General features: G+C 37.8%; 1 protein-coding gene and 1 long non-coding RNA gene across 5 annotated transcripts in view; one reads left to right on the top strand and one right to left on the bottom strand.

Annotated features, from left to right (window-relative positions):
- LOC105477887 (uncharacterized) overlaps positions 1-10,378 on the top strand; it is a 116,308-nt gene extending 105,930 nt beyond the window's left edge. Inside the window, exon 7 of the long non-coding RNA XR_011625982.1 lies at positions 8,039-10,378. This is a non-coding gene — a long non-coding RNA (uncharacterized lncRNA). The remainder of the gene's footprint in view (positions 1-8,038) is intronic.
- The window catches only part of LOC105477886 (syntaxin binding protein 6), a 254,686-nt gene that overhangs the window by 97,104 nt on the left and 142,738 nt on the right, over positions 1-14,844 (bottom strand). Inside the window, exon 1 of one of the 4 annotated variants that reach the window (XM_071100383.1) lies at positions 14,116-14,135. The exons of the other annotated variants lie outside the window; for them this stretch is intronic. The gene's annotated coding sequence lies outside the window, so the exon portion shown is untranslated. Of the gene's footprint in view, positions 1-14,115; positions 14,136-14,844 lie in introns of those variants that run through there. 4 annotated transcript variants of the gene reach the window in all.

Here is a 14,844-nt window from a genome sequence, read left to right as displayed (position 1 = left end):
AAAGTTGGCTAGCCATAAGTAGAAAGCTGAAACTGGATCCTTTCCTTACTCCTTATACGAAAATTAATTCAAGATGGATTAGAGACTTACATGTTAGACCTAAAACCATAAAAACCCTAGAAGAAAACCTAGGGAATAGCATTCAGGACATAGGCATGGGCAAGGACTTCATGTCTAAAACACCAAAAGCAACAGCAACAAAAGCCAAAATCAACAAATGGGATCTAATTAAACTAAACAGCTTCTGCACAGCAAAAGAAACTACCATCAGAGTGAACAGGCAACCTACAGAATGGGAGAAAATTTTTGCAATCTGCTCATCTGACAAAGGGCTGATATCCAGAACCTACAAAGAACTCAATCAAATTTACAAGAAAAAAACAAACAACCCCATCAAAAAGTGGGCAAAGGATATGAACAGATACTTCTCAAAAGAAGACATTCATACAGCCAACAGACAGATGAAAAAATGCTCATCATCACTCACCATCAGAGAAATGCAAATCAAAACCACAATGAGATACCATCTCACACCAGTAGAGTGGCAATCATTAAAAAATCAGGAAACAACAAGTACTGGAGAGGATGTGGAGAAATAGGAACACTTTTACACTGTTTGTGGGACTGTAAACTAGTTCAACCATTGTGGAAAACAGTGTGGTGATTCCTCAAGGATCTAGGACTAGAAATACCATTTGACCCAGCCATCGCATTACTGGGTATATACCCAAAGGATTATAAATAATGCTGCTATAAAGACACATGCACACATATGTTTATTGTGGCACTATTCACAACAGCAAAGACTTGGAATCAACCCAAATGTCCATCAGTGACAGACTGGATTAAGAAAATGTGGCACATATACACCATGGAATACTATGCAGCCACAAAAAAGGATGAGTTCGTGTCCTTTGTAGGGAAATGGTTTCAGCTGGAAACCATCATTCTCAGCAAACTATCGCAAGAACAGAAAACCAAACACCATATATTCTCACACATAGGTGGGAATTGAACAATGAGAACACTTGGACACAGGAAGGGGAGCATCACACACCAGGTCCTATTGTGGGGAGGGGGTAGGGAGGAGGGATAGCATTAGGAGACATACCTAATGTAAATGATGAGTTAATGGGTGCAGCACACCAATATGGCACATGTATATATATGTAACAAACCTGCACATTGTGCACATATACCCTAGAACTTAAAGTATAATAAAAAATAAAAATAAAAATAAATAAAATAAAAACAAAACAAAAAAAAGAAATGGTAAGGCATTTAGGTTTGAGTGCTGTCAACCATTCATATGAAGGAAAATGAAGCGAATACCAAAAAGATTCTTTTTCCTTTAAAGGCATTTACATTTATATAAAGGTATTAAATTATACATAAGTATGTGTATATGCATATGCAGCCTCCTAGAAAAACCAGAAGAAAACAAAATTGACTCTTACCAAACCTCTATAGAAGGAAGAATTTCTACGCTCAGAGGCTTCATTACATAGGCATGATTGATTAAACCACTGGCCACTGCTGATCAGCTTGGCCTTTAGCCCTTCTCCCGTCCCCAGAGGTTGGGGTGGGGATAAAAGTCCCAACCCTCTAATGCTGCTTTGGTCTTTTCAGTAACTCTGAACCTATCAGACAAAAAACACAATAGATAGCACTTGGAAGATCTCAAGGATTTTAGGCATTATGAGCCAGGAACGGTGGACGAAACCAATATATATCATAACACCACAAGTGTACATAAATTGGATTTATAAATCCATTTCAATAAAATTAAAGCACTACATTAAACAAAAAGTCAATAATAACTTGTCTTCCCCTTTATTCCAGAAAGAATGTTTGGAATACAGTTCCTAGGAAACAAGAAAATTCAAATTACCACAGACATTACAGAGACATCTTAACAAACTTTTCAGAGGAATTATACCGTGCCAGGAGAAATTAGGAGTGCTTTTTTCCTTCACCAAATAACAATTAGAATCTTGTGAGGTGGCCACTATCATAATCACCATTTTACTTAGGGCACCAAGAAAGTGAGTAACTTATGGCCAGGTGCGCTGGCTCATGCCTATAATCCCAGCACTTTGGGAGGCTGAGGCGGGTGGATCACCTGAGGTCAGGAGTTCAAGACCAGCCTGGCCAACAAGATGAAACCCCATCTCTACTAAATATACAAAAATTAGGTGGGTGTGGTGGCACATGCCTCTAATTCCAACTACTCAGGGGGCTGAGGCAGGAGAACTGCTTGAACCTGGGAGGCAGAGGTTGCAGTGAGCCAAGATCGTGCCACTGCACTCTAGCTGGTGCAACAGAGCGAGGCTAAATTTCAAAAAAACAAAAAGACAAAAAACAAAAAACAAAAAAAGAGAGTAACTTACTCAGATATCATATGTTTGGTAAGAATTTGAACCCTGGCTGTTCAGCTCTTGAACTCTTGAATGGTGCTCTTAGACACCATGCCATGCAGTATCTCACTGACCTCTGAAGTGAGAAGGTCCTTGGATATCATTAGTACCAACTCCCATAAAGAGAAGTACAGAGAAGTTATGCAACTTGCTAAACGCCACACAGCAAAATATCTAATAGGTGAACAAAGCGATATGCCTTAACAGGCTGTAATTTACAAACACTAAGAAAGATCAAAACGATAGCAAACAATCTTAGTCTGTCTGCTTAATTTTGTTCCTAACATTAGATTTTTCTTTTTTCATTTTCTTAGAACCTATACTAACAGAAAGGCATATTTCTGTGGTCTATAGAGAGCACTTACATCCGTGAAATCCTAGGGCTAGCAGTTGTAAGCTCTTTCCTCTCAGTTCTTTCAGAGCCACATTTCAACCCAGGTGGGGAAACATAATCAGGGAAATGTCCTCATCAAAGCACCTACTGGGTGTGGCACTATCCCAGGCTTTGTAAAACATCGGAATCCAACAGAACTCTCTGAACTACAGGAAAGCAGTATAAGAGTCAAAACAAAATAAAACCACTTGCCAACAGCAAGAAAGAAGCTCTGTGTATGCTTATTTTCTAATCTATCATGAAGTCCAAAATAAACTCCAGGCTTCCTCATCACATCTGATATAGATTAAGGGAGTCAGATCTCTGTTGGGAGAGAAATGTTGGGAAAGCTCTACACCAAATAACTGGGCTAAATGACAAGAGAAAGCTCTACAAAATTATTCCCCTGAGCTACTGTGGCTTAGTCATGCCCAATTTTTCAGTGTGCTACTTAGAGGTTTCTGGCCCCATCTCCATGGGATCAAAAAAAGAAGGAAATGAGGTCCACATCAGAAAATGACAAGGTCCAAGGATGTTGCCATTAAAATAATGGAAATGAACTGCCTCCCCACCCAGGACAGAAGCATCAGCCTGTCCTATAAGGCAAGTACAGTGTCTGCCTTTTCTAAAGGAACCAGACCTCCCAGTGGCCCAGTTCTAACTAAAGATCAGAAATAAATGATAACCAACAAAACATAAAGCAGAGATGAAGGCAGTAAAAACTGGGATGCATGCATAATTGGAAGGAGGAGAAATTCTGCTTGTAGCAGCACAAACTGTTACCGCTGGACAGACTAAGTCATGAAATTTACAACTTAAAGCAAGAAATTTAGATTTAAAAGCCAAACCTCAAAATGGAGAAGGGAATGTCTAGTCTCATTTAAAATAAAAGGAGGAAAAATAACTGTTTTATTTGAACTGCATAGACAGGTTTTTTTTCCTCTGTTTTTGTCTTTTTTTTTTTTTAACCTACTAAAAGGCAGGACTAGTAGAAGTTATATTATTAATATTTTCTTTCATTCTACAAAATCGAAATGTCCTCAAATCTAGTGATTTACGATCATTTTAGACAAACATTCTTTTTTGAGATTGAAAAAAATAAATGAGTGGATTCCTACAACATGCCCACCAGCATGGTTCGAAAAAAAAAAAAAAAAAAAAAGACTGGCTATATCAAGTGAAAGCTAGGATTTGGAACAACCCTAACACTTAGACATTTTGAGTAGAGTGTAAAATATTACAACTACTGGGGAAACTGTTGGCAGTTTCTGAAAAAATTAGGCATAACATTCCTATGATGCAGCAATTCTACTCTGATCTGTGTACCCAGGAGAAATGAGCACATATGTTCACAAAGACTAATACTAGAATGTTCAAAACAACTTTATTCATAATAACCCAAAACTGGAAACAACCCAAATGTACATCAAGAGGGTAAATTATGACATATCCATACAACCGAATACTGTCAGCAATTAAAAAGAAGCTATACTAACACATGAAACATGGATGAGTCTCAAAAACATACTGAATGAAAGAAATCAAAACCTAAAAGAGTTAATATACACTCTGTGATTCCACTTATTTGAACTTCAAGAACAGGCATAACTATCGTTATAAAAATCAGAATAATGTTTACTTCTGATGATAAGGGCTACTGACTGAAAAAGGGGAATAAAAGAGATTCCTGGGATGATGGAAATGTTCTGTGTTTTGATCTGGGTGGTATTCAGATAGGTGTTCACATATGTAAAATATCAAGCTGTACGCTTAAGATGTGTGCATTTTACTGCATGTACATCATGCCTCAAAGAAATGAACAAATCAAAAGCATTCGTTTTTATTACAATAAATTTTTTCCATTAATTTGATATCTGTATATCTGAAAGACAATTTAAAAATTTTAAGTAAGAAATTTAAGAAATACCTACTTTTTGCTAATGAAAGGATGAGTGCAATGATTTAGCTACAAGAATAGTCATCATAAAATGGTCTCTTCCAGGCAAAAATTAGAAAAACAGATTTAAATGTCCAATGATTGGGGATTAGTTGTGGGTACATTTATGTCAGAACTCTATGCCTGAACTAAATTAAAATGCTGTAGTAATATTTGCCATAGACATGGAATGATAAGATATAGCAAAATAAAAAGCTGGATATAGAGTGTATATGGTTGCTATGGACTGAATATTTGTCCCCCACCTCACCCTCCAAGTCATATGTTGAAGCAGTAATCCCTAGTAAGGCTATATTTGAGACTTGGGTCATTATCTTGCCTACCATAGATGCTTCGTTAAGTATCCTAAGAATGAAGACCACCTCATTACCTTTTGGGTAACATCACAGCTCTACAGACAGATAGCTGATGACTGATTATTAAACATTCACTAACATATTAGAGCTTCATGATGTACTGAGTTACATACACTATTTGTCTCTTTCTTCCCATTAGTTTTGTAGCAGCCTTGGTTGTAGTCAATTAGGCCTATTTCTTAAAAGAAGAGAAAAATGTCAGAAAGTTAAGAAATAAAATCCCATAATATCTCCTAAAGTGAAAGAGGTTGATGAGATGGGTATAGCAGAGTTTTTAGGGATACTGCTTCATTTAAAACTTTTCTGTTCATAGGTCATTCCAGTGGCTCTTTGTATAAATACCAGAGTAGTGGCAGGTCTTGGGTTAAATTTCTATATACAATAGGTGATCACTAGAATTTTACCAAGGACCATAATAAGTTATTTAAAATTTTTGCAATATATTTGTCTTTGAATAAGATTTCACATTTCATTTGAACACTGGTGAATATATGAAAGATAACTAATAATCACATAGAGAAGTAGCTCACAGCAAGCAAAGGATCATTTAGCAGAGGATTAAAAAATCTTTTACTAAACAAGGTTTCTTTATTGAATTCCTCTGAATTACCACGTGTGCTTGAGGCTTTGCAGTGAAATTTCTGGATTTGTTACAGCTTCCATTTTTGGTGTTTGCCTTTGATTTGATTATTCTCTGCTTTTTTTTGTTGTTTGTTTGTTTCACTGAGACAGTGCTAAGCATAGGCTGGATGATGTAATCTGAGAATCAAGATCACACAGGCATGGTTAGGGGTTTGAACTCCTGTCTAAAAGCCTTCTCTTCTTTAACTGCGCAAGTACCTGGTCATTGTCTCTCTGATGGCCCTTGTCACTTACTGCTTTACATTATATGTATTTAACTTTATATTTTCTCTCTTCTATACTGTAAGCTACTTAAGAACAGTGTTCATCTTTATTTTTTTAGTACTGCCTAACAGTTCCTTAAACAAAGTTCTTAATAAATATTTGTGGGATGAGTCACAACTGGTACACAACTGAAACTCCACATTTTAAAATGCCTAACAGTTCACATAGAGACAACCAGAATAGCCAAGTGACATTTCTCCATTGTCAAAAAATAATCTACAAAATAATGGTATATTTTGTTATTTATAACTTAGGGATTTAACACAGATGGGTAAAAAAGAATATGAACTTAAAAACCCAGTTTAAAGCAAAACTTCACCATTCACTCCACTTAAAAACCTGTACAAATTACATAACATTATTGAGTTTCAATTTTCTCATGTATAAAAATAGGGATATTACTTACTTCACAGAATATTTGCTAGGATTAAGTGAGTGCTCTTGTGAAAGGGCATCTACATGTGAATACTAGTTTTATCTTTCTGATTCTGCTGCTCCTTCCCATCCTGACCACATCTTCATTTTCTTTGCTACATTAGAAGAGTTTGGCTGACCAAACCTGGACAGGTTTTGGTATAGTCCCTTTGGAGAAAGAATAATGACATTCAGTCACACAGCTCAAGGGCTGGCTTCAGGGCCTAGGCAAAGGATGTCAGATGTTTGGCATCAGGAAAATCGCTCTTGTGAGTGGCCTTGTCACTCGCTCGTATGAGAACCAAAACAAGAAAGAAACTGAAGTATCTTCCCCGAATCCCATCTCTCCGATTCAAACACAGTCCCAAAGTCATTTCACAGATTTTATGTGAATAATAAAGGTGAATACATCCAGCTGCAACTTCATACCTAAGTGGTTAAGTCAATTACCCCATCTACGTTGACAGGGAACCACTGTTCTAATATATTAGGTTGCTGCAAAAGTAACTATCGGTTCTGCCATTAAAAGTAATGGGTATAGTTCTAGGAAATTATTTTTTTTTGTAGAACATTACTTTTAATGGCAGAACCCGCAATTACTTTTGTGCCAACTTAATACCTATTATATATCTGTTATGGACTAAAGTGTGTCCCCCCAAAAATTCAGACTTTGAAGCTTTAGTACCCAATGTGACTGTATTTAGAGATAGGGCCTTTAAAAAGGTTCATAAGGATGGGGTCCTAATCCAATAGGACTGATATCCTTGTAAGAGGAGGGAGAGATACCAGGAGTGCATGAGCACAGAGGAAAGGGCATGTGAGGACACAGCACAACGGCAGCAGTCTACAAGCCAGGAAGAAACGCCTCTAGAAATCATCATCACCAGCACCCTGACCTTGGACTTCCAGCCCCCAGAACTGGAAGAAAATAAATTTCTGTTGTTTAAGCCATCCAATCTGTGATATTCTGGATATGTCAGCCCTAGCAGATGAAAATAGCATCCAAAGCAGTTCTATATGATTAGAGAAAGTCAGGTTTGATTAGAAAATTACCATCTCATTCAAATATTGGTTATTAGAAAGGATGTTGAAAGACCCCAGGCTGAGAATTCAGGACTTGGGTTTGCTACTAGTGACAATGTGGCCTTGGGTAAATAATTTAACCTCTTTGTATCTAAGTTTCTCATATATATAGGTATCCTTTCCAAATAGAAAATTCTGTGTTTTATTTGAATCTTCCATGGTTTGTGTAAGTTTTTCATTGGAGACCAGAAGGAGGACAGGACAGAACCATCTCAAATAGGATTAATTCAGACTTATCCATTCTTTTGGATATTTGTTTATTTCAAAGTCCCTATCATGTCTTAAATGTCAGGAGACTTCAGTTCAAATCTCAGGATGGCCTTTACACAAGATACCCTCAGGTTAGGTTATGTACATCATCAAAACTTCAGTCTGCTCATCAGTAAAATGGGTTTGTAATACCTACTTATAGGAGTCTCATATTGTCATTTAGGAGGAACATGAGAAAATTGTTGCAAAGTGTCTGGAATGCAGCGGATATTTAATATATATTTGTTGAATTTGGGTCTTTCTGCACACTCTTCACTCTCAGATTCTGGTCCTCTGCTCTCCTATTCCTGCCTGTCTAATAAAGAAAACCTTGGGAATCTATAGGAAGCCTGCTATTCGGCCCTAAAAAAACATGGAATCCATGGCTCTGTGACCTGTGGAGCAAAATCTGCCAAAGGAGGAAGAACAACATGAGGTTAGTTGTCTCAATCCAGTTCTGCATGTTGTACAATCCTCTCTAAGCTGGACTCACCTTCGTTTCTAAAATGCTGTCTTTCATTTACTTCAACAAAAGAATACATAAGACTTTTTATGTGTCAGTTCCTAAACAAAACCTTCAAGGGATACACAATGTAAGACCAAGATAGGATGTACTTGTAGTTGAAGCTCACGGAACTTTTTGCTCCCACACCTGTGTACCTGCATGCACATCTTTTATAGAATATGGTGTCAAGATATAATAGGAGATAAATTATGGGCCACAGAAATAATCTTTTCCATTGCAATAAGTAGTAGTTATAGAAACCTGAGGGTACAAACTTTGAGTAGAAAAAAAGACATGTAGGAATACACATAGAACACTCAGTCAAACATCTCTAATTGTTATCATTTCTTAATGATTGAATTTCCCTAGAAGATCAATGCATCTTGATTAAAGATTCGCTTCCATTATCCAAATAATTAGGTTTGAGAAAAATCATTTTCATCCCTTAATTTTTTAAAGGGTCTTAAAATGCTATTTTTTCTCAATCCAAGCCTTACTACTGTAAAAGGAATGATACTATGTGTTACTTTTCAATTTACATATAAATTTACCCTATGGGCTAAAAATATGCAGAGTTAAAGACATATTAATGATATTCTACAATGCATAAAAGTTTAAAACTCAGGTAGGTGTGTGGCATGCATTTTACTTAGTCTTTTACATTAGGCCATTTTAGCAATTTTTTTACATAGTGTAATTCAATCAATAGGCCAAAAATAGTCACTGTCTCAATTGACATTGATGATGATCTTCTGTGTGCAGAAAATATATTTTGCTTCCTACGTCTGGGAATTTCAAATTCAGAGTACTGTATATTTTAGCAATATTCCTTTAAAAGAAACTGTCATCTTATTTTTAAACTCATTTGATTGAGATATTTTAAAGGATTGTTTTGTTATGAAATCTAACCTGAGAATGGGACATGCATAACAAATTTTCTTTTAAAGCTGAAGGAAAATGAAGGATAGTGCTGAATTGCAAGGTGTCCATATCAAGTGGTTCCCTCACTACCGGCAATATTGCTAAGTCAAATTTCTAAGCTGGCAGTTGACTTTTTACTTTTTCTGTATAGTAAATTGATGTAGTAGGAAAATATCAGGTCAAGGAGATGAGTTGTCCACTTCACTATGTCCTCTAAGAGGAAAAACAAAGAAACCAGAAACTACTCAATGAACAATAAAGATACAGATTTGGAAGAATTTAAAAAACAAGTTTAGAAGTATACAAGCAGTGCTATCATTCATATGTGGGAACTAAAAAAAGTGGATCTCAGGGAGGTAGAAAGTAAAATTGTGGTTAACAAAAGCTGGGAAGGGTAGGGGAAAAAGGGGAATAAAGAAGAATAAGAATTGGTTATGAGTATGAAAATACAGTTAGATGGAAGGAATATGTTCTAGTGTTTTATAAACAATAGGGTGACTATAGATAGCAATAATTTATGTATATTTCAAAACAGCTAGAAGAGAAAATTTGTGATGTTCTCAACACAAAGGAATAATAAATGCTGGAGGTGATGGATATCCTAATTGCTCGAATTTAATCATTACATGTTGTACACAGGCATCAATATAACACATACCCCAGAAATATATATAATCATTATATGTTAATAAAAAATAAATATGTGAAAAGATATACATGCAGGTATGAAAATTTTATTTAGAAATTTATAAAAGGGGAAATTGTTTCCATTATAATGTACAGGGCAAAGAGCATTAAAAGAGCATTATTAAAGTACACAGTTGTCTATATATCACCTCAATTATATAAAAACGTCTTAAGGGTATTAGAAAAGATTGGAGAAACAGACCAACATGTTAGCATTTTGAAATCAGAATTGCCATGAAACAGTCTTTGAATTTTACGTGGCTTCTCTTCTTTTCCATACTTTTTAATTTATTTTCTTCTTTTGTGGCTGTTTACTCACAGATTTACTTTCTTAAGAATAAAAATATATAGTTTTTAAATAAGCATTTAAAAAAATCCTATAACAAGTAGTTACCCTGAATTCTACTTGTATTTGAAGGGACAATGTTGATAACATTCTCTTCATGAAAGAAACACTGGTATTTGTTCCCCTTTTTAAAAGTTTTTATTTTATTTTATTTTATTTTATTTTATTTTATTTTATTTTATTTTTTTTACCAAACCCTTGTTTTCCATTTCCTCTGCAATGTGCTCCTCCTCCTCTCTTAGATTGCTAAATGTTGAGCACCCCAGGTCTCTGTCTTGGCTACACTTTCTTCCTGGGTCATCTTAACCTTCCAGAGCATCCCTTCAAACACCACTTCAAAGCTAAGGAACCCCAAACCTGTATCTCATGCCCACAGCAATTCCCTGAGTTCCAGGTTGCAACCCCTAAGCAACGACCCCATTCGGGTGTCTGTAACAGGCCTCTCAAAGTAACATGGCCAAACAGCATCGATGATTTGCTACCTCCTCTGTCTCCTAGTCTTTGCTAATCCACATCTCCTCAAGTCTTTCACTTTTACAATAAATAGTATCACCACTCAGCTATGTATACAGAAGAACTAGAAACTATCCTTGATTCCATTATTTTCCTTACCATTTACCCAACTCAATCTTTTAGCACTACTTAGTGCTCTACATAAATCCTGAACAGAACACTGGTCCCCACTTCAGGGCTTTCACTTGGCCCAACACACCATCACATTGCCACTGGACCTCTGCACAAGCCTCCTAAGTGGTATACATGCTGATCCCATTTGCTTTCATGAGAGCCAGAACGTAAAACATGCCATGCCATGTCTTTGCTTAAAAACTGCCTCTCATGTCCTACTACGTGTATAGAAGCTCCAGATCATGGCTCTTGACAAGGCCTTACAGGATCTGGGTCCACTACCCCTTCAATCTTGTTTATTCTCCACTTCCACTGCACTCTGGACATGCTGACCTTTCTTTGGTTCCTCAATTGCATCAAAAATTTCGTGCTTTTTGTCCCTTCTGCCTGGAAAGCTCTTTGTCAGGTCTTCCCCCACAAATCGTCCTTCCCTACAACTGAGACCAAAACAGAACTGAAACTTGTCCCAATTTCCTGATAAGGCTTGTGTTGCTCCAGGAACGCCAGACTAGCAGCAGCTTTCAGGAGATCCAACGGCCTCCAAGCAGTCAGAGGCTAGGCTGAGCTGCAGCATTCGCAAAAAAGACTGGTTATTCCTTGTGGTCAGCTTCCACATCAGGCAAACCCTATCACCCACCAGCAGCTAAACTCTAGATTACGCAGCTCAAGGACAAGTTAATGGGATTTGGCAGAACATTAAAGAAGACAAGAAACTACAAAGAAAAATGCACTGAAAATAGAAATAGGTAAAATACACAGTGGTAAAATTTGTGCCAGCTAAATACATCAAACCATATTTACATTGCTGTGTTATCTTTAGGGACAAGCAGGAAAGAAGACACAGAGTCACTGAGGTATTTCTAAATTTGTTCGAATCTCCATTTGACTTTACTTTCAGTACTTTTGAAAGATCAGAATACGAACATCTATAGAATCAAAGGTGCTCGCTTTGGCACTTAGGCCTGGCCTTGAATAAGGTCAATTTACAAACTTTACTCCAGCCCCAGCAACACATCATGCACGGAGTGCTTTCCAGTTCACACCACCCAATCCACCTGATCCTCTGTGGTTCTCACAACAACCTAGATATTTTTCCCTTATTTTACAGATGTGGGAACTAATGTCCAGGGACTAACTGCAATTTGATCAAAGAATCAATTATAAAGTAAGATTAAAGTCTGTTCTTCTCAGTCCTAGCACTTTAGAAAATAAAACTGTTAAGGTGGGGCATGGTGGTTCATGCCTATAATCCCGGCACTGTAGGAGGCCAAGGCAGGTGGATTGCTTGAGCCCTAGAGTTCAAGTCCAGCCTGGGCAACCTAGTGAAACCCCAACTGTACAAAAAATACAAGAAAAAAATCAGCTAGGTGTCACGACTAGTTGGTGGCAGGGCCAGATCTAGCATGTGTCCTGGATTGCAGAGCATTGTACCTACCAGATATGAGAATTTTTTTTTTGAACAGAGTCTTGCTCTGCTACCCAGGCTAGAGTTCAGTGGTACAGTAGCTGATTACACCACTGAACTCCAGCCTGGGTAACAGAGCAAAACTCTGTCAAAAACTAAAATAAAATTTGTCATACCTGGTAAGTACAATGCTCCGGAATCCAGGAGATATCCTAGACCTGGCCCTGCCACCAACTAGCAAATGTGACCTTGAGTGAGTTACCCTAATTTGGGCCTTAGTTTCCTGATGTGTAAAAATGGGTATAATCACATCTGCTTAGCTCTACCACAGGATTGTTTTAAGCAGCAGTTGAGACCTCTGATCACACCTCCTACCACTTGTCCTAGCTCACCGCATCCATCCCCACTGGCCTCACAGCTCTCCTCAGGTAAAGCACATGCCTGCTTCAGGACCTGTGCTTGCTCTTCTCTTGATATCCACAGCTCGCCTGTCACTTCCTTCATGCCACTATTCACATAGCCCCATGTTAGAGAGGCCTTCACTGACTATCCTCAGTAAAACAGCAACCCTGCCCCCAATCTACACTCCTTTTTCATCTATGTTGCTTTATAGTTAGTTAACATATTTCTTCTCCATTTGACGTATTTGTCTCCTCACAACTGGATTACAAATTTCATTAAAGCCAGAGTTTTTGCCTACATTATTCATTGCCTGGTATCCCTGCAGCCTGGTGCAGTGACTGACACAGAGCATACCCTTTAAACAATGATCTAATAAATGGATGAAAAATGGAACACACACTTACATGAATAAATGTGTTTGATTATCATCTTCTAGTCCCTTCTGGGACTGTCTCTCATAAGAGAGGTTAGGCATGGCATGCTTGGTCTTAAAATCCATGTCTTTAAGCAGGGTAAACTTTGCAACTCACAATTTTACATAACCTAGCAGATCACAGGACTAGCAAACACACATATGTATATGATAATTAGTTACTAGAACCTAAGTTTAACAACATAAATCCGAGGAAAGCCCTCAAATCTTCTACTTCTAACTCTACTGCTAATATCAGAGATGTCAAAACAACCACTACCACACAGAATTGCTATGGCTGTGAAAACGTCAGAGAGTAAAAACGAAACTCACAACAGAGGAGCCTCTAACAGACAAAGTGTTCCTAAACAACCCAGTGGCCACTTGTAAGAAGTAAAGAAGGGAAAAGAATGGAATGGTGGTGGTATGGTTTTAGCTGTATCTGTAACAATAAAAGACAGAGAAGGAAGAAATATAGCAAAACATTAAAACTAGATATTCTTTTCTATAGGTTTGAACTATCTCATATTTTAGAAAACAGGCTAGGTGCGGTGGTTCACACCTGTAATCCTAGCACTTTGGGATGCCAAGGCGAGAGGATCACTTGAGCCCAGGAGTTCAAGACCAACCTGGGCAACATAGCGAGACTTTGTCTCTACAAAAACAAACAAACAAACAACAACAAAACCCCACAAAAAACATTAGCTAGGCATAGAGGCACATGCCTATGGTCCCAGCTACTCAGGACACTAAGGAAGGAGGATCATTTGAGCCCGGGAGGTCAAGGCTGCAGCAAGCCATGTTTGTCTCACTGCACTCCAGCCTGGACAATGGAGCAAGACCCTGTCTCAAAGAAGGAAGGAAGGGAGGGAGGGAGGGAAGGAAGGAAGGAACAAAGGAAGGTAGGAAGGAAGGAAAAGAAAGAAAAAGAAAAGAAAGGAAGTAAAGAAAGGAAAGGAAGGAAAGGAAGGAGAAAAAGGAAAGTAAGGAAAGAAAGAAACCAAGCAGGAGGATGTCTCCACTATAGATACCAGCTTCTCAAAGTTGGAAAGCACCTTGGCAGTCATCCAGACCAATTTATATCGAAAGCCTGAGTGTCCTCTCTAACAGCCCAACAGTCAGTCATTTGCCTGGCAGTGCTGCTTGGCAATTCCTTTACACTACCATAGTGAATGACTCATTCCATTTCTCAGAGTGTTCCAAACCTTTATTCTATTATCACCCTTACCCCAGCAGCCTGATCTGCAGCAGAGCACATAGCTTAGAAAAACCAGAAAAGTTATTCGGTTCCTCCTTGTCTTCCTTCAAATGTGCACGTGCACGTTTGTGGGCATGTTTACAAGCCCTTTATTTAGTTGAAATCATCCTGGTGATTTCTACCCATTTGTCTGTGTGTTCTCCAGTCACGGAGAGTTACTCAACTTTCTTGTCCACATGGCAGCACTCCAAATATTATAAGACAGCAAGTGTGGTATTTTGAGTCTTTTCCATGTTAAATATTACCACCTTGTTCAACTTGTGCAATGGAAAGAGAGAAACTAACTTAACCACCAAGAGTGAGCAGTATCTGTTTGGCATGAGAGTCCCATCGAGCTAGTATTGTATATAAGTAACTCAATATTTCTATGTACCCAATCTGAACAAGGAATTCAGAGAACTAAATAATTTTTTAACTACTTGAGGTCTGAGTTAGAATTTAGAGGGATTATTTTCCTATAGCCTTTAAAGCAGCCTCTTCCTTTCAATTTTAAGCAAAACCAAGGTCCTAGACTAGCTTTTCAATC

This window comes from Macaca nemestrina, chromosome 7, assembly GCF_043159975.1.
Source record: "Macaca nemestrina isolate mMacNem1 chromosome 7, mMacNem.hap1, whole genome shotgun sequence".
Lineage (NCBI taxonomy): Eukaryota > Metazoa > Chordata > Mammalia > Primates > Cercopithecidae > Macaca > Macaca nemestrina.
The sequence above is the reverse complement of the archived record's forward strand: the minus strand, read 5'-3'. Positions and strand labels throughout refer to the sequence as shown.